The 21,771-nt window shown below is 39.7% G+C and overlaps 1 protein-coding gene across 6 annotated transcripts in view; it reads right to left on the bottom strand.

The window, feature by feature from the left end:
• The window catches only part of PARD3B (par-3 family cell polarity regulator beta), a 753,023-nt gene that overhangs the window by 300,942 nt on the left and 430,310 nt on the right, over positions 1-21,771 (bottom strand). The window contains exon 1 of one of the 6 annotated variants that reach the window (XM_052674690.1): positions 8,128-8,213. The exons of the other annotated variants lie outside the window; for them this stretch is intronic. The gene's annotated coding sequence lies outside the window, so the exon portion shown is untranslated. Of the gene's footprint in view, positions 1-8,127; positions 8,214-21,771 lie in introns of those variants that run through there. 6 annotated transcript variants of the gene reach the window in all.

Raw genomic sequence — 21,771 nt, 5'->3', positions numbered from 1 at the left:
GCAGCTACACATCAGTTGTAAGTTTCTGAAAAATAACACCGACTTTCATCCTGACAGCTTTTAAAACATATATTCTGCCTCCATAAACGCAGGGAATGTCTCAAAAGAGAGAAAGGCACAGAAGATCCACCTACTCTGATATCCTACAGCCATATTAAACATCTAAAAATCTCCTCTAAGTCTACCCCATAGCAACACCACCAATCTCCAATCTTACACCATTCTAAATGCACTGTACTAAAGCATCAGAAGAAAAATCTCAGCTGGAAGCTATACAGCACAGGCAAGGCAGCTAGTATAGTTGGGAAAGGGAGGTAATAGCCCACACCCTTCCCTTTTACAGACAGAAGAATTTTTCTCCAGCTGGTATTTTCTGCTACACATAAGAAGTGAAGCACATCCAAGTAGTTACGCAATCAATGCATCTTCTCCTACTAAAGCGAAGAAAACACTGCACAGATTAAGTAATTATTGAGAGCACACCAACTTATCACTCTCTGTGCAAATTAAAATCCCTGTCAATGCCAGTATGCATCCCTTTAAACATGCTCTGCGCTGGGTGTTTGTGTACAGCTGTGGAGCACACTACTGCCAGTCCCAGGGACAGCCCCGCACTAGGCCCCAAGCCTCACAGTGCATAGCAGCTTCCAGGAAGGTTTCTAGCACTCCATCTTGTAAAAATGAGTAGGGAGAGCTACTGTAGTATACAAAAACCAAGATTACCTGAAACGCATTTAGTCCTATATATTTTTGCCAATAAAAACCTATAGACACACATGGATGCCTACAGGGTGGTTCTTTTCCAGCTTTCTGCTAAGCCTGTGATCTTTCATCTGAAGCGTCAGACTGCACTGCAAGGGGAAACAAATTTGCTTACTTATGGCACACTTTTACTGATCTATTCCAGAGATCTCCATTCATTTGCCTCTTTACATACCCTTACAAAGGACATATTTAACAAAACCAAATGCAGTATCAAGATGTTGGGGGCATTTAAACAATACTCGTCATCAATACAAAGATAATCTACCATCATGAACATCCAAATACCAGCAACTTGAGCCCAACTGTCATAAGCATGCCATAAAATTTGATATTTAAAAAGTTGCATTTAATTTTACAGTTACAGTCAATTTCAGCGTTTCATCAAAGATAGGAAGTCTTTTGGATTCCCACCCAGTTCCTCCCTCCCACAGAATACTGTCACAGGATACAGAGGAGTTTTTAAACTCAAGAAGTTGCTAGCTCTCAAAACACACCAATGTATACCTCACAACAACTGATGTGATCTTCAAGCTGCAGCGGTAAGATGCATATTAGAAGTGATTTCCAGCTTTATTTGAAGGAAGTTTGTCACATTTTTGGATTCTGTAGGACTGCTTCCAATCACGAGTGCAACCCAACAACCAGCAAAGTTACAAAGCAACTGAGAACAGTGCTTTTTATTTTTTAAACGTCACTTAAAGCTAAACCAATTTCAGGACTGAGATCACTAACACCAGAAAAATTTGGTAGAGAAAAATCACACAACAGAGTAAGACAGAGTAAGGACAGAAGAGCATGTGTACCTGCATATGGGCTAGAAAGACATTCCTCAGCTCCAAAGAAATACAGAGGACAAATTATCACAATGACAATGAAGCATAACAGTAGGAACGTACAAAATAAAAGTTAACTATTAATACAGTATGATTAACTCTTCCTCTCAGCATCTTCCCAGCTCTAGACAGAACATTATCACTGCATTAATCCAGGAGCACTCATGCAATACTAAATCACTTTGCTGATCATTTGTTTTTATCTTTTCTCTATTATTTCTCTTCAGACAAACAAGTACAAATTTCTTCTCTAGCATCAGTACTTAAAAAAAACCATCAAGTATCTTGTCGAAATGCTACTTGGAATTTCCTTCAATAGGTACCAGAAGACCCGCTATTTCCCCACTTCATGGCTGTGCACACACACACAACCCCAGCTCCAAAGTCCCTATAAACATTTCCATCTTTTTCTTTTCTGAACAATGCAGTGGCCAGCTGTGCTCTCTAAGACATCTTGGAAAGCTGACTGACATCATATCAGAAATTTCATTCCAGCAGGCATGAAGCCAGCCAGCAAGAAATTGAAACCTCAAAACACATGGACAGAATACACACAAGCATATGAAACTCTACGCTGCATGTTTCTTTCTCAGTCAAGTGCCATTTAGGATGCCACTGCAGAAGTGAAGATACACAGCTTCACAACATCTTCTGTCTCTTTGTGTTCTGGGGGCACGTCACACACCTGCCTGGACCATGCTGTTCAAAACCAGAGCGCTGAGCAGCCAGGGCTTTTACATGCCTCCATCCCACAGGATGACTTTGCACCAGTGCCCTGCTTTAAAGCCAGCTGCCCTCTGCAAGGATGCAGCAAAATGGCAGCTTAGCTTCTAATCTACCTAGAATGGACCTGGGGCAACAAACCATTTATCAACTGGGGGGCGGGGGAAAATCAACAAAATAAAAATAAAATCTGTTCTTCAGTATCTAAAATCAGAATAGAAGCTGCATCATTATAGCGTGGAAAGCAGGTAAACAAGGAGAGAGTCTCATGGGCCTACTAAGCTAGCTTTTATACTTGGGACAATTTTAATGATAGAAAGCTAAGTAAAAAGCCATGCACAAGGAAATCTAGAAGCCTTTTCTCAGACTAGATTAAAGATTCCTTTCAACATTCAGCAAAAAAGTTAGGACAGTTTATAGATTTTTTTTTTAATTATTGTTGTTAAACTTCTCTTTTAAGCACAGACCTGTTTAAGGCTGTTTCTCCGGACCGTAAGGCCCAACACAAACACACTGAAGCCCGCTACAACCTATTCAGCAACCATCATACCAAAGCCTCTTTATTGTATTCTGCACTGGTAAGTATATCTGTTCTCCTTCCTAAACAATGTATGAAGGCATCATAATTAAATTTGATAATTGCTGGCAATTTTAACTTGAGAAAACATTCTCGAGTGTTATCAGTACTGCTTCCTCCCCCTTCCTTCTTAACAAGCAACTGAATTACAATTTCTGGTACAATGAAAATTGCAGGAGCTGTGGTTTGTAGCATGCACTCTTTACACCTAGAGGTGAACACGGCACAAACAACAGAAGACAGAGCCAATACCCACCAATTACAGTGTTCTACACAGATCACAGTGCTCATTTAAGGGAAGTACTATGATGCTGTACTCTTTTTTCTTTTTTAAGCACTCAGCCCATCTTACAATTCTTTGTTGAAGACTTTCTTATAACATCTTTCCTAGGACAGGACAGCATCACAGAACCGCCTTCAATCACGAAGAACAAGAGGTCATAAGCTGACTCTTAACGGCTCTGTCCCGCTTTTGAAGCATCCCTGGCTGGAGTCAGCTACCTGTAACCACACCTGGAAAATTGTCAGAGCTCAAAAGACTGAAGTGCCTGCAGACTACACAGATGTACACAAACCACACTTCTTCCCTTAAAAAAATAATAAATTACGTTGCCCACATTGAGGTACTTAAACACATACTCCAGTGCTTAACTTCAACCAGTGATATTGGAAGAGCCTGACCAATCCTACCAAGATGCAACAGAGCACTTACTCAAATCAAGGAAGAGAAACTTGTATGCTGAAAAACAGTTTGTAATATTTGTAGACAGTCAAAAAAAAGCAATTCCGAAGTTTGAATACAGTATTACAAAAGTTCATCCTATTTCTTTAAATGTTTTTCATCATTTTATATAGCATTCACTATTGTATACACCTAATTTTCAATACTTAATCAGTCTCACAGATTTTAAAATTAAAATAGAATATAAAAAGCGTACAGATGAAAACTCAGGCAGTTCCATTAAAGAATGAACACATATAGTAAACACTTTTCTACAACACCAATCACTACTTATTAAATGTTACAAACACCTTAAGCCAAAGCAAGGCTTGCTTTGATTAGGATCATGATATAGAAAGGAATCTCTGAATGCTGACTCTTACTCAGTGGTCTGTTACACCAAGTCTTATGCAATTCTTAATCACCATCTGCTCAATAGTATTTAATGCCTGTAAAATAGTGCAGTGTGTTGCAACATTGTCGAGGTAAATACATTAGACACTGTACTCATATGAACACTAAAACACACACAAAAAAACCCAACAAATATAGAAACAAGAGCAGCTGATCCAGAAGAGCAATTCCTATTTTCCTGAGCAACTAACAATTCCACTTTCATGTTTCAGACAATCATACACATAAGAATGCTAACACTGGCAGTCTGCTGTCAGTAGACCTACCAAAGACTGCAGACTGAGCCACCTCGTTCAAGACAAGGGGCTTCCAGGGCTGAGGAGCATCACGTGGATAAGATAAAACTTCACACTTCCATTCTCTGGGGTGCTGCCTGCTCTCTACAGATAGAAATTCAGTCACCAAGCCTGTCAAGATAGCATCTTCTGCAATATTCAAGCCACATAAATTTGGAATGCAGAAGGTATACTTCTCTCTTTTCTTGGAAAGGGCATGCAGTCCGCATCTGCCTCCCACACCACAGTCAAAATGACACAGGTAAAATTAAAAAAAAAAAAAAAAGTGAAAAATAAGACTAACTTGAGAGCTTAAGCACAATGCAAGGAACCTAATTGATATCAGTAGTGTTTAAACACTTAGCAAATTGTGGTGCTGCCATCTTGATTATCTGCATACATGAGCTGCTAAGGACCTGAGTAATCCAGTGAGAGTATCCAACACAGTAATTTAAGGTAATTAACTACTTCAAAGGTGACCTTTACTAAACTATCCTAAAAATGCACTAGATTTTTATGTAAGCACTAAACAAAACATTCATATCTCAAGTTATTCCTTCATATTTCAGATTTTTGCAGCACAAAGAACAGCATGGTTACGATGAGAGAAAATAACAGGGAAAACATGCTTGTAAGCTCAGAAACCTCAGCACTACTAAGAACTGGATGGTAGCTATTGCCTCCCTAAGCCTGTGAAGCACAATTATCTATGTAGGTTAACCCAGTCCTTGGAGGGTGGCAAGATCTTTATCAGATTGGTCAGGCCAGTCGCATTTACGATTCTCTCCACTATCAAAGATAGTCTTATGCAGAATGGAGCCCCCGTAGCTCTCTTGTCAACATTAATATCACCTTCATTCCCCAGAGAAGCACTTTCCAAATTCCAATTTGTGCCATTCAAGTAGGGTGCCCGTGGGCTACAGCACGCTTACTTTCCAGGAATTGGTTAAACGCTGCCTTTCCACCCAGCAAGTATTCATGACTTACACTATGTTTACTCTTCAGAGCCAGCCCAAAGGGGAATTCAGAAAGAAAAACTTGGAAGAGGAGTCCCCAGCACTGCACCTATTTTACAGAAGATCTTATAGCTCCATCTAGCTCTGCACAAAGGAAATCACTGAGCCATCTAAGAAACTGCAAAATCAAAAACCAAGAAATCCCAGCCATCTCTTACACAACAATGTGTGATATCACTAGCTGTAGATACATTCGTTCTTAATGGGTACAGTAGTGGCCCCTTTTTAAAAGGTAAATAATTCAATCACTTCCATAAATGTATTTTTATTCTCTATTGTAACCATAACTGCCTCCTGCCCAGTTACATAGCTGATGAGTGGCACAAGAGCTTTGCCAACAGTGGGATCATGGAGGACTTGTTACTTCTTGATCTAAACCACTTGTCTTCACCTCACTCTTTCACTCGCATTACAGCTATAGGATACCAGCATAGGCCTTTGGAAGATGAAGGCTCCCATGCAGGCACACAGCAATTGAGCTGGTGGCAGCTGCAGCTGCCAAGGGACACCCAAAGGCAGGGCCTGCTGCAGCTGAGGGGTCCAGCAGCCCTACAAGGAAGGTCCCTTGCCAAAGGATAAGCACTTAGGAAGGACACTTGTTCAACACTGCTAAACAAAGGGATATGCACACACTCATCCTAGGACAAATACCAGGCCATAATCCCCTCTCTAGGAACAAGAGCTCACTCCTGTCCCTACACTAATCCACAATTTCTGTGCTCCATCTCAAGTAGTATCACTGACTCTGGAGTGAAAACACATGCAACACCTGAATACTTAAGAATATTTATAAAATATATTCTATCAACATTTTTACTCGATTTATGTTGATGCTTATTTAATTAACAGCATAATTTCAACTGTTTAAGCTTTCCTATTTAAGATTCTTCAAGTCCTCAGTGTGTACTTGTGTCAAATTTGCCTGCTGCAGGGGAAACTATATCCATTTCACAAATCAAGAACTCCAATTTGTCAACAAGATTGTTTTTGTTTACTTCTTAATAAATAACAAACAAAAAAAGCACTAAAACACTCGTAACTGTAATAGGACACATTCTAGATAACTGGACTTTGCCTGCTATACAGCAAACACAGTAAACAGCAATTTCAAGTACCATTCATATACAAAATTAAAAATCTCTTCTTTTATTCCAATGTGTAATTTTTTTATTTCTTTTTATTTTTTTTTTAAGGAGCAATATCTTCTTTTCAGCAAATCTTCAAAAGGTACTATTCAACTATTTCATTAATTTCAACTATTAAGTCTTAAAAGAAGAAAGAGAGAACTATTAGAGAAAACTAACATCTTGAAGACAACCATTGTGATTTTTGTTTCCTGATTAGCAAAGTGAGTTTCAATAGCTCTTTGTAATTACCATTATTTTAGGACTCTACCAGTAGTAGATTGCAATATTCCTCCCTCTCGTGCAATAGAATGCTAAGTAACCATACAGCAGCAAAAGACATTTAAAATATTCTCAGTTTTATTTAGAAAACTCAGTCCCTTTGAGAAAAGGAAACCTCCAACAGCATTTTACACTTCACTTAGGCTACCCCACACGTACAGTAGTGCATCTTCCCATAACTGGGGTAACCATTTTATATACTGCAGTATCAAGCATCTCTGTCACTGCTGGAGAAAAGGTTTGAATCACAGGTAAATCACTGGCACTGCACCATTGCACTAGAACGTTGCATAATAACGTTAAAAGGGCTACACTGAAAATTCATATACTTTTCACATTAAGAAAAAAGTTTTTGTTAGCATGTAATAATCTGTTTTGGAGAGTAATTACGCTCTGGTTACTTCTCATGCTTTTGCGATGCTGTGGTTGCAAGAAATAATAGGTGCCACACAAACATTCAAGCCCAACACAGAGGTTGCCTTTTCAGAGCCACCACAGAGAAATGGCAACCAAAGCTTCCAACAGCAGCTGAGCCTGCCATCAACATCCTTATTAACCAGTGTCAGTCTCCAATATGGAGGTGCTCACAACTCAGAGATCGATAGATTTCTTTCTAAATTTCTACTTTCTTCAAGTATTTCTGCTATTCTCTGCAGCTCACTTAGATTTTTTTCTAGCAGCTCCTACTCCACCATGAAACGGTCACTAAGGCACGGAGCTGGCTCCCTCAGAGAGGTGATCCTGCCGAGCAGCATGAACTGCTGAACCACACCAGTGCCACATGGCAGCAGAAAACTGCAAGGTGCTGGGGAAGAGGCGTCCCTTTGGGCCATTAGAGCTTCACACTTCATTCTAGGGAGAAGAGATTCTGCTCAAAGATTGGTAAGGAATACAAACCTTCTCCTTGCATGTGCAATGGAGACTGACAAGTCTCTGAAGCATGCATGTGAACAGTCCTTAGGAAAAGGAAGCATACTTAACAATCTGAGTTTGACTAAGCCAAACAAAAGAAATAAAATCTTTACTAATATCAAGAAATCAGCACCACCAAATTTCATAGCACGACAGAGCTCTTATCCAAGTATCTGTTGTGAATTCAACAATACCCAAGAAACAGAGCTTTTGCCACCGTGCCCTGGGCTGAACAGCAGCAGCTGGGCCATCGCTTTAGCATGATGATGGAGTCTGTTTCATACCCAGAAATGTTACCTACAAACAGCAACATACTCCTAGTGGTGCTACTACTCATCACAGGACAGGGAAGCAGGGAAAGCACTCTTTGGAACAACAGCAGGAAAGGAAAATATTCTGCTTATGAAGAAGTGAAATAGCTTCTAGCAAGTTCTCAGCAATACCCAGGAAAGTATTTGCAGGTAGAAAAAAATAAAGGCACTCACCCAGCTGGTGAAGGGGCTCCTGGCCGTGCAGCACTCCTTAGCAACAGCCCAGGTCCAAGAGACGCTCTCCCTTCAGAGGCTGGCCCTTATATGAGCCCAGGGGCTCCACCTGTGCCACCCCTCCTGGTCAGCTGGGGAGCACAGATGCAAACCATCAGCCTGTGCTCCCTGGGCAGACACAGCCCTGCACCAGGTGCTCCATCACCACTTCAAGCCCTGCCCTAACCATTGCCCTGCAGAAGGAAACCAAAATCTGCTGTTCAAAAAATCCAGATCTGTGACCATTTATTATAGGATATCTCCCCAATAGAAGTTCTACATATTCAGTTGTAACATCTTGAATATTCTGATCAATTTTCCATAGTCATCAATAGTGTAAACAATGCAATTTTCCCTTTATCTCCCCTATTTAGCAACTGAAACACAGAAAGCTTTCTCAAGATGATCACTTGCTCTCACCTTGTAGAAAGATACAGGTCCTTCCATACCTGACCATTTCCTTCATGAAATCCCAAGAAGACAGCTACAGACAAGACTTTCCACCTCCTTCCCCCCACGGTCATTTATCTTCACTAAGCTACTGCTTATCACCTTACAAAGCTGAAGGTAACAAAAGAGTACTTTAAGAACTACATGTTTTTGCTTAGAAATATTAAACGTCATTAAAACATCAATATTTATTTCATATCAGAATAGATATCTTAAGATAATTTTATCTTATCTGTTAACACCCAAAAAAGAATACATATTGCTAGCAGAATTGGATCTGCTGTACAAGAAAATCTAATGGAACCCAACTAGAAGATATTCGAAATAAGGGAATAAGAGAAATAAGGGAATACACGATAATTTTGTTTCCTTAATCACGAGGAAAGTTCTCTGCAGGATAATCAGCAGCAAGAGCATTCACCAGGTGCTAAGAACTTCTCGTACTCTATTTGCAATGCAAGGATAAAAAGAAAAAAAGAAAAAATTTAAAAAAAGAAAAAATCCACAGAAAGTAAGCCATGGAAGAACCTTCTTATGCAGAAGAGATTCACAATTGGCTATCTGCACACCACTTCAAAAGCACCAGAAATTCACTCTTCCTTCTTCCCCGTATCAGAACTGGGAGAAAAAAAGCCAACATGATGGTACAAAATCACTTGCTGATCCATTATCTCTTTTTTCATAAGCATCATTTATAATTGAGATCTAAAGTAAACATTTTGTCTTCAAGTTCTGTTTCTGTGCCTACCCTCATGACTCTGCAAGTCCTGCACACTGCTTCTTGTGTAAGCAGTCAGCTTCCATAAATAAAAAAAAAATAATAATCTTTTCAACATATCATTCAGCAATTTCTGGTCCAACTGCCTGTGACATCTTGCAGCAGCATTTGCTTCTGTATGTGTTACTTTTTGCATTCCTCTGTTCTGCTCCCCCTAAGACCATGCTGACTTTCCCCTCCACATTTGCATACTCTAAAAACCCTTTGGAGATGACAATATTATTCAAACACAATCCAGATCAAACAGTCAATTTGTTGTTTTTGAATTTAAAAAAAGAATGTTCACTGAAAACCTTTAAGATTTTCATAATGCCATTATTTAAGAGAAAGTTATACAGCTTTTATTTTTATTTCTTTTAATAAGGACAAATATTTGACTGAAACTATTGTTGAGGTTTAACGTGTATTTTATCAAAACCAATAGGTTTTACTTAAGAATTAACTGGACACTGACAACATCATAAATCATGATTCAGGCTGGACTGCGTTAGGCTCCATGTTAATCTGCTTAAAATTCCTGACTTTAAAGAACAAACAAGGGCTGCATTACAGGCTTATAACAAGGTTAAGCTTGAGAGGTTCTATTAATACCCTCCTTAAGGCTACCAGGAAACTCCCTGAAGCAAGCAAATTTTTGGCTTTGCTGAGGATTACCCTATGGGGTAGTTTGCTCTGGCTGCCCAAAGGCAAGGAGTTTATCTCACGTCTGCAACAGCAGCCGATCCCCTTCTGGGGCACATCATCTGAGATGCTCATCAGGACTCACAGATACAGCGAACAGCGTTACAAATCTGGAATTCTGCCGTGCTCAGTCTCTGTATCCCCCACATAAATTAAGTTTTAACTGACTGTCAAGCATCTGATTCATTTGTGAGAAATAACGGTTTTATCTGCTTAAATTCCAGACACTCGACAGCATAACTGAAGCCCTTAAAAAAAAAAGTGGTAATTTGCCATAATGGATCCAGGATAATGGGGACTACACACTGCTAGCGCACTAATGCACTTCCTGATGCTGAAAGGGCAAGGGCCAAACCAGGTTGATCTTCTTTAACCATAACCTTTTGCTTTTCTTTCTGTCCATCTGCACTTCTTTTGTGTAACAACTGGGAAACTTGGAATTTTATCAACCCAGCTGCTATAGATATCCAGCTCTAAACAAACCTGACAGCGAATGTACAAATTTACAGCTAAATAGAACTAAACATAACTTGCTTTTTGATTGCTCAGGTCACTGCCTGTACTGTAGACTTACTGAAAAACAGCTCCAAGATAACTTACTTCAGCAGGGATGTTGGCAAAGCTCAGAGAAACGGGAGACAGCTTCCAAAGGCTGTAAACAAAACCACAGAGCACAGCTTAACACAGACCGTGCCTCGGACAGACTGGGAGACACATCAGCTGACAGTTCAATCACTGGTTGGGGAGGTTCCACTTAGCAAAGCTGTGATTAGTAACTGGGTGGCAGAGAGGACATGTGTAAGCACTTCAAACAACACAGTAGATGAAGTGTAGTGCAGGAAGCTAGTGGCTGCAATTACAACCACATTTACTTCCCCTGTGAGACATGTCTCAGGTTCAGCTGAACATCTCCCAGCAGCCCATGACCAAGTCAACTTTCAGTGGCATCTCACAGTTTCCCAACAGCAGCCACTCATTGCTGGTTGTGTTTGTGTTGTTGTGGTAGTTTTCCTTTTATTTTAAACTGAGTACTGGTATTTATGACTTTCCTTGCCTAATTGGATAGTTCCATCTCATGTTAAAGGGCTCAGGTTTATAGTAGAGTTTCCAGTATTTTTTTTTTCAGGAATAAAATTATGCTAGCATTTTGTCGAACATTCAGCGAGGCCTTTTTGTTCGAATAATAGCTGAGATGTTAGAATTGTGTTCACAGTGCAAAGAACTTGCTGCCACAGACTACTGGCCCTAACTGCCTGGGTTTTAGTGAGCTCACAGAACTGTGCACTTGGTCCTCTGAAGCCCATTTCAAAAACGACTTTGGACCAGATGTACTAAAGATACATAATATATGCTGTAAGTTCCCTTTAGATACATTAAAATTACGTACATTTATCAGGGAAATGAAATACTGTCCAGTTGTTTTGCTGTCCCGAAAGCTACCTTTTCCACTATAAAAATAGCTAAGTGGAATGAGAGGGGAGATTTGTCATGCTGAAGCAGTAGTCTGAGTGTGCTGAGCAAGTTTTGCTCTTCTTTCTTCTTATCTTGTAACTGCAGTGTTAACCACAGTGTGTTTGAAAAGCACTCAAATCTCCCCAAAGGATTCCCTATTTCTAAACACCGTGTTGCTGATTTATAGCCCGACTGAAACAAAGAATCATCAGAACATCTGCATATCCACTATTTAGTAATATTAACAGTGTCAAGAAAGCATCAACATCTCCAAATGCAAAGTATTGAGCTGCTCAACACATTTTCCATAGGTACTTAAAAAATAAAAATTAAAAAAAAAAAAATTCAGAGTTACTGTTTTCTTCTCTCTTCCTTGAACAGCAACAGAGAAAAACCTTTCATACGTTTTAGGGCGAGGTTACCTCCTTAATGTTTCTGTTTATGGTGATTTGGCAGTCCCATCCTATTTCAGACACGTCCAAGCAGCCACCATTCATCCTTGGCTCAACACTCGTTTATTCCCCTTCCACAGGGAAGCTGCTGATTCCTCAGCCACTCCGCAAAGTCCTGCGGCGCCTGCTCCATTGGGAAGCAGCTACACCGAGCACAATGCAGGACAGTCTGAAGCCCTTAACAACTTTGTGCTTTCTTAAGATGCTCCTCACTCTGCTTCCTGAAGGAATATCTGAGACTTAGTTGCTTCACTTACATTAAATCAGAATGTTCACACTGAAATTAAATTATATGCACAACTTAAATAAGTTAGCACTTAAAAATGGAATAATTAGAACTTTTACACAATTAAGAATACAGACACTCTAGGGAACTGTCTGTCTGCAGAATTACTCCTTGTCCCTGCTACATTAAGGCACAAGTCGCAGGCAAATTGACTTTACCCTCCGGGAAATGTAATGATCCCCAGAAATTCTCTGCTTAGATTGAAGTCAACTGTCAAGCATTAGTTTCCCACTTTTGGAATGGGGTTCTGCTTCAGCTTCTTCTTTCACTGATCATCTCCTGACGACAAGTTAATTCTTAAGATTTCAGCTTTAGAAACAATGTGCCCGGGCCAGAGTGCTACAAAACTTTGCCAGATTAAAACGATTTCCTATTAGAAGAAGTTTTAACACCATTTTACTGCGTAAGTACTGCACTCTGATTGCAAGAGAGCAACTAAAGCTTAGGAGAGGTTTCATTTTTTACTTCATGAATCACAGTAGCAGAAAATTAACATGTGAATTTTATTGAAATGTTGCATAATTGAACAGAAGGAGTTTGTAAACTGTAGGGACTGTGCTGTTACCTAACACCAAGCAAAAGACCCTGCTGAAGTTTCAAAGAGGCGCTTCAGCAGAACTCACAGGAGTTCACAGCTGCTAAGCATTTGCAATTTTGAATGCTGTGTTTTCATTCATTGTTGCCAGCTTATTGTTTTCATAACCACTGTTTTATCAGCGGTTAAAAGAATAAAGAAATTTAGTTCAGGTTCACTGTCTGCTGAGCTGTGTTTGTCAGACTGTCAAAAGGGATGTTGAATGTAACGGGAGACAGAAAGCACACTGGGAACACTTACATAGGAGCAACTGAAGTGAAATTTCCAATTCGTTTCACACACAAATCCTTTTATTCAAAGTCAATCTAATCAAACTGTTTCAAAACTGAGCTCAGTACTACATTTTAAGATTGCAGGTTCTATTCCAACTTTTCAAAGCAATATGGTTAAAAATGAACCAAACTATTTCATAATTTCCTTCTTTGTTCTCCGTGGAACAAACAGAGAGGGTCACCTGGCAACAAATCCTCCACGGAAAGGTACTTCCTCTTCGTGACCAAGATCATGGAAGCCCTCTTCACCCTACTAGTAACTTCTATTCTTGACTTGCAAGTGCCGCTCTGAGTGGAAACTGAGTTGTCAAAATCTTTTTGAAAGATGCTGGATGTCTTTTCTCACGTGCACCAAACATCACATTTTGAGTGAAGTAACACGTCACTTTCCAATTGCAGCTTAAAAATTCAGCTAGCACTGAAATGCACTTCTAGCTCTGTGCTGAGTAGACATGGATTTACGCAGAACATTTTAGAAGCCGCAGAGTAATTTCAAGAGGTTACAAGCATAGCTGGAGGCAGCTCGGGGAAGTTGCACTGATGCCCAAAGCCTTTCCCGATGAGGTTGGTGGCTGTGGCCTTCAGTGTGAGCTGTGGAGGGGCAGCAGGCCACGAGGCCAGCTTTGAGCCTGGCACCTCCTGGGCAGTCCCACTGTGTTTTACACACTGATAGTGACAGCAAACTCCCACACCCAGGCATGGCCTCGTTCCTAGACACCAACCCAGAAAGCAAAACTCAGATTATCACCACTCCATAACCAACCACACAATTAGCACTGGGCCAACAGCTTCAGAAGAAATCCTTCAAGAGATGCCTAAGAGCCCTTCTTAAAGGGTTTTAAGAAACTTCATTACATCTTTAATAAAAGTTTAAAATAAATCTGTAATTTAAGATATTCAACATTATTCCTTTTACATCTGCCCAAATTAGTCATTTTTTCCCAGCATTTGCTCACTCCATCTAAAAAAAGAGTCTCATTAAAATGCACGCATCAGTCACTCAGAAGCTGTCCTTTGCAGCCCCACGCATTGCACACCACCAGCAGTACCAGCACACCAAGGCCGCCCGTGGCACTCAGCCCTGGCTGCACGCAGGGTGCTGTGCGGCTCCAGCCACTCCTACTGTGGCTTTATTAATTTGGTCAACAATCACTCTCTCATTTTAGTCAAATGAGAAGCAACTGCAAAAGAGCTGCCACTTGATCACTTTTTTCCTGTTTCTCAACAGCCTCCCATCAGCAACCCATCATACAGTTTAAAATAATTCTCCACGCAAGCTGTCAGTATAGCACACTATCTCGAGCGCTATAATTCAATTACGTCCATTTAGGAGAATATTGCTTAGGTTCCTTATAAAGCAAAGGAGGCAAAACAACACGATCTATTTTTAATTTCACAGCACATAAATTAGAAACCAGCTTTTAGATTTCTTGTTTCTCTGCTGACACTGGCAATGTATTTAAAAATTAAGTAGCCACCCAGAGGTTCTGCCTCCTGCTTTATAATTCCATAGACTCGACTGAATTTAAAAGGCCACAAGAAAAATAAACGCTGATATTTACATTTCTGAATTATGCTGATGATGGCAAGGAATCTCTTGGCAATCCCGGCAATGTACCATAAAACTTTTTGAAGTAATAATTTCAAAGTATTTTCAGTCTTCAGACTGAGTTATTCTGATATTAAATTTCCTATGAAATTAACATGACCTCTGGAAATGCAGCATCTTAAATTTTATTACTTCAGTTATTTAAATTCCATATACCCTGCTATGCTTTACGCATTATTCCTAACAACTGCAGAATATTAGGAAGTTAATTTCTAAAATTACTGTTTTATTATTAATGTTACTCCACTCAAACCAGAGGAATTTAAGCATAAATAAGGTTATCTGAGCAGATCTACCTCTCTAATAAGCCTGCACTAGGTGGGTAAGTCCAATTGTGGCCCCTTCACTCTCACAGGACCCTGCAGCGCTGAGCCCTTCCTACAGCTCCCTACCTTCCAGAAGGGATGGAACTCACCCATGGATATCTGGCCTCATCTCATGTATTAAGGAATTCACCTGTATGACAGTGTCGATTTCCAGTTAGTCTGCTAAAACTGAAAAGGTCTCTGTGGAAAGAAATGCCATCCATTGCCAAACTGCCTACAGACATGGACATGGCACAGCAGCTGCCTTACTGACACCAGGTCCAGCACTACCACTCAATGCCTGGCACACCCAAGTTGTATGCAAGCACTGAGGCTATTGCTAATATTACCAACGTACTGCTGCTTCAACAGTATTGTTAAACCTGCTTATATTTTGCAAGTTAAAATTTACAGCACTGTGCAGTCTTAACATCACCCACAGCAAAAAAAAAACCTGGTTCAGAGAACACTCTTCCAAAAGAAGCATCAGACTGAAAATTAATGAGGAAAAGCTAAAGTGAGACAATTAATTCAGGAGCCATGGGAATTCTGGTTCAAATGCACTCTCACTGGATGAATGCAGCTGAACTTGCACTTACTGCTACATAGACATCTGCTGGATAAAGACCATGGTTTAATATCTGAACAGTTTTACCAGTGAGTTTTGAGGCTGCAAACAAACAAGCAAGGTTTACTTAATCATATCAAGAAAGCCCTTCACAGTTCAGCACTGGACCACTTTTTGAAGTTGCCTGTTCTGCACCACAGAGCACACGGTTGACCTGAAAATTAGTGGCACAGCCTTAGCCTTTCTCGGAAGCCCTACTGAAATGCTCAATGTACATTCAGAAACACAGGTAAGTTTAATGGAAATGACTATTTGATCACTAATTTCTGTTTAAAGCACTACTGATACATTTTGAGAGCAGGGTTTACTTTTTTGCTGAGACTGCCATATGCATTTTAAGCTTTCACCTAGTTAGTTGGGAACTGACTTATCATACAAACAACAACCAGAAAGCCACTGTGGCTACTGCCTGGGACACACACCCAGAGGAGGGCTCCAACCAGAACAGCTGCTGTTAAATTCTGTTTGCTCTCTCATGTAGCACTAAGGACTTACCCACCGGTACTCCAACCCAATTGCCTCCCATGCAGCACTGCTGGCCTTCCTAAATCAATTTTTATCTCTTGCTGAGTCTTAAACTCATGCTCTTCACTGAAGCATTTAATTCAATGCAAGTGTTAACTCTGATCTAGAGGGAGGAGGGCAGCAGGGAAGGGAAGAGCATTGCTGGCAGAGCACCAGGTTACTTATCAACAGAGAAGGAAATAGAAGTGGCTTGTCACACAGTGAAATTCACTGAAAAGCTATTTTCTCTGTATTCTCCCAACATCCCAAAAACACACGCAAGGGAGGTAAGTACAAACCTAACCAAAGATAGACTGTTTTATTATTTCCTATCTTTGTCTTGGAGCAATATGATTTAAGATGGCATAACAGAGCACAAACCCACGTACCCTTAGCAATTAAAACTGGATGTTTCAGTGCCAGAGTGGAACACTACACACACGAAGTGTTGAAGCAAACCTGCAAGGGGCCTTACAAAAAAAAAAAAAAAAAAAAAAGAAGCTTGCACTTTAATCATACACTTGCCAGTGGCACAAAAATCTAGCAATTCCGGGTACGTGGATCTTGTCCTCTGACAAAAAAAAAATAAGCTCAAGCTGTGAAGTCAAGCCATCATGCTGCTGGTATGAGCAGATAACGCACTATCTGCCCTTCCAATTTGAGAACGCTCCTAGTAACACTGCTTCAAAAAGCTTTGTAATGGATATGAGATACGCATAGAACTGATGACCAGGAGGCTGAACTGGAGAAAGTACAGAATGATGACATTACCCAAGTATTTCTTGTTAACATTACTTTAATGGCTTTCATAGTTTGATAAGGAAAACTATTATAACGCAAAGCTAATAACCAAATATATATATAGGTGTTATATGTGCATCAGCAATGAGGAAGCTGATTAGCTGTACTTGCAAGCCGACACTGGCAGATGCTGCTCATGTGAAGTACATTGCACTCACATGGACTCACACATCCACGTGACAACAACCAACTAACTCAGATATTTAGTACTGCATTCCCAGGAAAGCAGACAGCAGAGTGATTACTGGAAATAAAGCAAAGAGCAGCCTCAGATATTTAAGTGTATTAGGAAAAAAAAAGAAAAAAAAAAGACCACCACCTTCCACTCACTTGTGGCCAAAGCTAGGGGAGCCAGGGGCTGAGAAATATTACTTGCAGTGCTCAGCAACTATAAGTTTTCCTGTTAAATAAAGCTGTAAGAACATTACAATGAAATTTACCTGAACTGGACAAAATAGCTGTGAATGTTGTAAGATTTCAACATACATTAAAACAGCATCTTTGATACACTACACAAAATTGAATATATTCAATGACAGTATGAAGCTACACATATGCTGTAAAAACTAAAATGCACCATTTGTGAAATTGACAGTGTAAGGTATTTCTCTTGCCAGTACTGATGGGTATTGCCTAACAGCCGAACAAACTACAATGGAAGTGTACATCATGCTTCCCCCTTTTTATCAGAACTCACCCATCCATTAGGCTTTCTTCCCACTCCCTACAACATTTTGAAGAGAATATCTGAATACGCCAAGGATTAACCAAAATATTAACTGCTACTGGGGAAGAAAAGTTTGTTGTTGTTTTTTGTTGCTGCTGTTTGTTTGTTTTTAAGACATAAATTGTTATTTAATTTCAACACAACAGTACTGTGCTACTCTGCAAAAGGACAGATAGCCTTCCAGGAATCAGACACAGCAATTAATTGCCTTCATGTTTCACATGGTTTTGAACATACTGAAACCCAATAACAATTTTTATATCAATACTTACACAACGAGCATACACACTTCTTTAGCCTTAATTATTTTTAATGTTAGGGTTGACTACTTCCAGCAAAGAATTGTATGAACCACAGTAAGGACCCACCCACTCATCCTCCCCTTTTTCCTCACAATGTACTTTTTCTTCAAGAAAAAAAAACTTCTACATGCAGAGCATTTTCACAGCATGTAGAAATGCACAGCATTTAAAGGACTGCTTTTATTTAAATAGCACACGAGCATGACCCTGAATTCATTTTGTCTCAGTCAAAAACGTCACTGGACAGAAAAATTGTTATTAATGAATTGCAGTCTCCCCTGCAGCTGCTGGCGCATGCTTACTTTACTGGGGAAGCATGAATGTGTACAAATTCCACTATATCATTCTTCCAGCACTAATGGTCTTCTTAAGGCTTCAGAGGAAACCTGAAATAAACGGCACACGCTGTTTGGCCTGTACTTTGTGCCGATGTCTACTCTGAATACAATGCCTTTTGTTTTGTTTTTAGTACTACAAATTCTGGAAGAGATTCACTGTAATTATAAGGGGTCACAGCAATCACACAGAGCAACCACACAAACAGTCCTACTTTGTAAGACTCCATCTACTTACAGGATTGCCCTGAAATCCTTACTGTGGCCAGATTTTCTATATCCAAGATATGTTTCAAAATGTGCTGCCTTCTACCACAAGCCCTTACAAGTCTGTGCACAGGTCTCACTTTCACAATGCATTTTAGACAAATCAGGGACCTTAAAAACATATACTGCAAAGCTTTTGATACACAAGTACATTAATTTGAAATTAACTACATAAGCACTTGAGGGAAAAAAAAAAAGAAAAAAAAAAATCAGGCCATGGAGCCTGCTGGAATTGCAAGAGATTGGATGGCAGTTCCCCAGCCAGAAAGCACGGGGCAACAAGAAATCCCAGTGAGATGGAACTGCACAGGATCCTGCACAACTGCACAGAGACAAGCACAAGCAAGAGCAGTTCTACTGCACAGCACAGCATGCTGCCCAGAACTCCTGGGATTTAAAACCACCGGTTTTACTGAGGACTCATGGTTGAAGAATCCCCAAATGTGAATCCTTCAAGATAAATCCTGCAGGCTTTCCTGTGGATTCTCCCTTCCAATGAAGTGCACGATATACACTTTATCTCACACACTAAGCTGAAATCCCCTCTCAATTCTACAGCTGCAAAGAAGAGATCTGTATGCAGCTTGGGTCACACCACCAGGAACGACATTATTTTGATGTGCTTTAAGGTTCTGCTCTGCACGAATAACAAATGTCAAAAACATTCTTCTGGAATGTAGTAAAATCCTGGTTTCTGTCTAAACTATGATTATAGAGTATTAATAACATAGTATCTTCCCCCTTCAGTGTGCAGACACACTGTGAGGAGATCTGTGAACAACTGCTTTCTAATCACAGAATTATTAATGCAGCACTGGAGTCATTAAGCTCTGTTCCAACAGAAGAAACCTATTTATTCCAAAATTCCAACACTGAAAAAAAGCACTGGCTACCTTATTATTTTTATTATTTTACACGTTATTGCTACCGCTGAAGAACTGTGAATGAGACAGCTTTTAAAGCAATCTCACCTCATCTGGGATGCTGCTGAGCTGCCTTGTGGGGAGTCAGGTCACAGGTAGCAGTCTCAAAGACAAAAAATATTTCCCAAGCACAACTATATTACAGACTTATTGACTAATAACTTCATTACTTACCTTCAAAATCCCTGAAATAATATACTAGACAATACTGACATTCCTTTCCCAGCAAATGTATAATTAAGAACAGGGAAGATTACAAATAACAAATTCCAAAATTCTCCTGTTTCACTCAACTGCAACCAAGAAAATGAGGCCTTCTGCATCCAACTTGATTTCAACATACAGATTCCCATTGAGTTATTTTATGCTGTCCAAAAAACATGGGGGTGAGGGAGTTTCTTTTTCAACAGAACAGAGGACAAAGTCTAACCACTTGCAAGTAAAAACTGCGTAGTTCATATCCTCAATATGGCCTTCTAATTCAAAGGAAACTGATTCATCATGTATAACTTTGCAAACAGAAGTCATGCACACTGAGATCTATTTTGAAAAATACTGTCAAATTCTCAGCTAACATGCACACCCACTTTGATAGGAAAGAGTCCCATTGTGCCTAGAATACTCATATGTACCTGCTTGCCATGCATCCTGTTGGAAAACACAATTCACATGCATTGAGTTAGAGAACATCTTACAGCGAGAAACACTAACATTAGTCAGAGATGGCTCCTGTCCCCTTGCAACAAGTCAGTTCTCTCCTAAATACAAAAACATACATTCTAGAGTTCAGTTCTGAAACACTGTTTTAAAACCCATGGTATTACATCTGCATATCAGAACAAGTCTATTATCATCATTTCTTAAATAACAGCATTTAACAATTTTCCTGTGCTCTGTATGCTTACTCCAACTATGCATAGTAATCTGAAAAAACCTTCCAAGACATCATCAACATCAGATTGCTTGCATTAGTTCTAGATACAGCAACACCTCAGTAGCTGTGAGCACAGATCACTGTTTCCTTCCCATTTTTTAAAATACTGCAGAATTACTTCAAGTTTGTGCTTATTTCTTGAAAATAGCAGACACAAAAGTGAAAGCCATAAGAAATGAAAATTTCTCACCCAAACCAACCAAATACAAAGTCAATTTCTTAAATCTCATTAAAGCACCAACACATTTTCAAGACTGCATTTGTGGAGTTATCTTTTCCACTGCCACAACAGCTTCCTTTCTTCAGACAACGGCCACCACCTACCTCAGCGCCTCTTCAGCTCTGCACCTGGAATCAGAGGTTTTCAGTCTGCAGATCTGAATATCTGCACTACATTCCATCCCACTGAACCAAATTCCATCATCTTCAGTTTCATTTAAAAAAAAAAAAACAAACAAAAAAAAAACCATTTGTTTGCATCATAAATCTACATCTAATTTAACACAATTTGAGAACGCTGAAGTTCACTGAAAGGAGGATAAGAAGCACATCAAGAAACCAATATAAACACTTTTCCATCTTATCCATATCATCACATACTTACAGATCCACAAATATCAATAAAAAATTTCCATCACCCCCAAGAATTGTTGGCTATGTATGTTACAAAATGGGGAAGTTAAAGAAAAATAGTGCAATTGGAAAAACATACACATAGCTAAAAATATGGAGTGATAAAATATCTAGTCCATGAGAAACACATCACTCACAAGATGTAAGAACCTCATAACAGCATTTTTCACCTATTTTCATCAATCCATATAAAATTTCTAACCTAGTGCAACATTCGTTAAGCAGCAGTGAATCTCTTCTTCATAAGCAGAAATTTACATGGGAGTAAAAGCATTTGTGATGTTTTTGACAGCTTACTACTTAAACAGTTGATAATGGAGTGTAAGCTTATATTGTTAGAAGTGCAGGAACGGATTGGACAAGAAAGGAAGGACAATGAAATACCCATAACTGCACAAAAAATTCTGAGGAAAAGCTAAATCTATGGATGTACCCCAAAGGAATAGGGAAATTTAAGAAAACACTGCATAGATACTAAGCACAATGTACAGTATCAACCCGAGGCAGTGATACAGCATTTCCAAAAGAGACAAGAACAAACCCACCAGGGTTTTAAAAGCAACGTGCTGTTTTCCTTTGTAATGAAAGGAAAGGAAGAGCTCTCACATTTCAGAGATGAAACCACATCCACAACAGCCTAAAGCACTGCACAAGACTGCAAATGGGACGTT

This window comes from Tympanuchus pallidicinctus, unplaced genomic scaffold, assembly GCF_026119805.1.
Source record: "Tympanuchus pallidicinctus isolate F22 unplaced genomic scaffold, pur_lepc_1.0 scaffold15, whole genome shotgun sequence".
Taxonomy (NCBI): Eukaryota; Metazoa; Chordata; class Aves; order Galliformes; family Phasianidae; genus Tympanuchus; species Tympanuchus pallidicinctus.
This window is presented reverse-complemented; position numbering and strand designations above follow the sequence as displayed.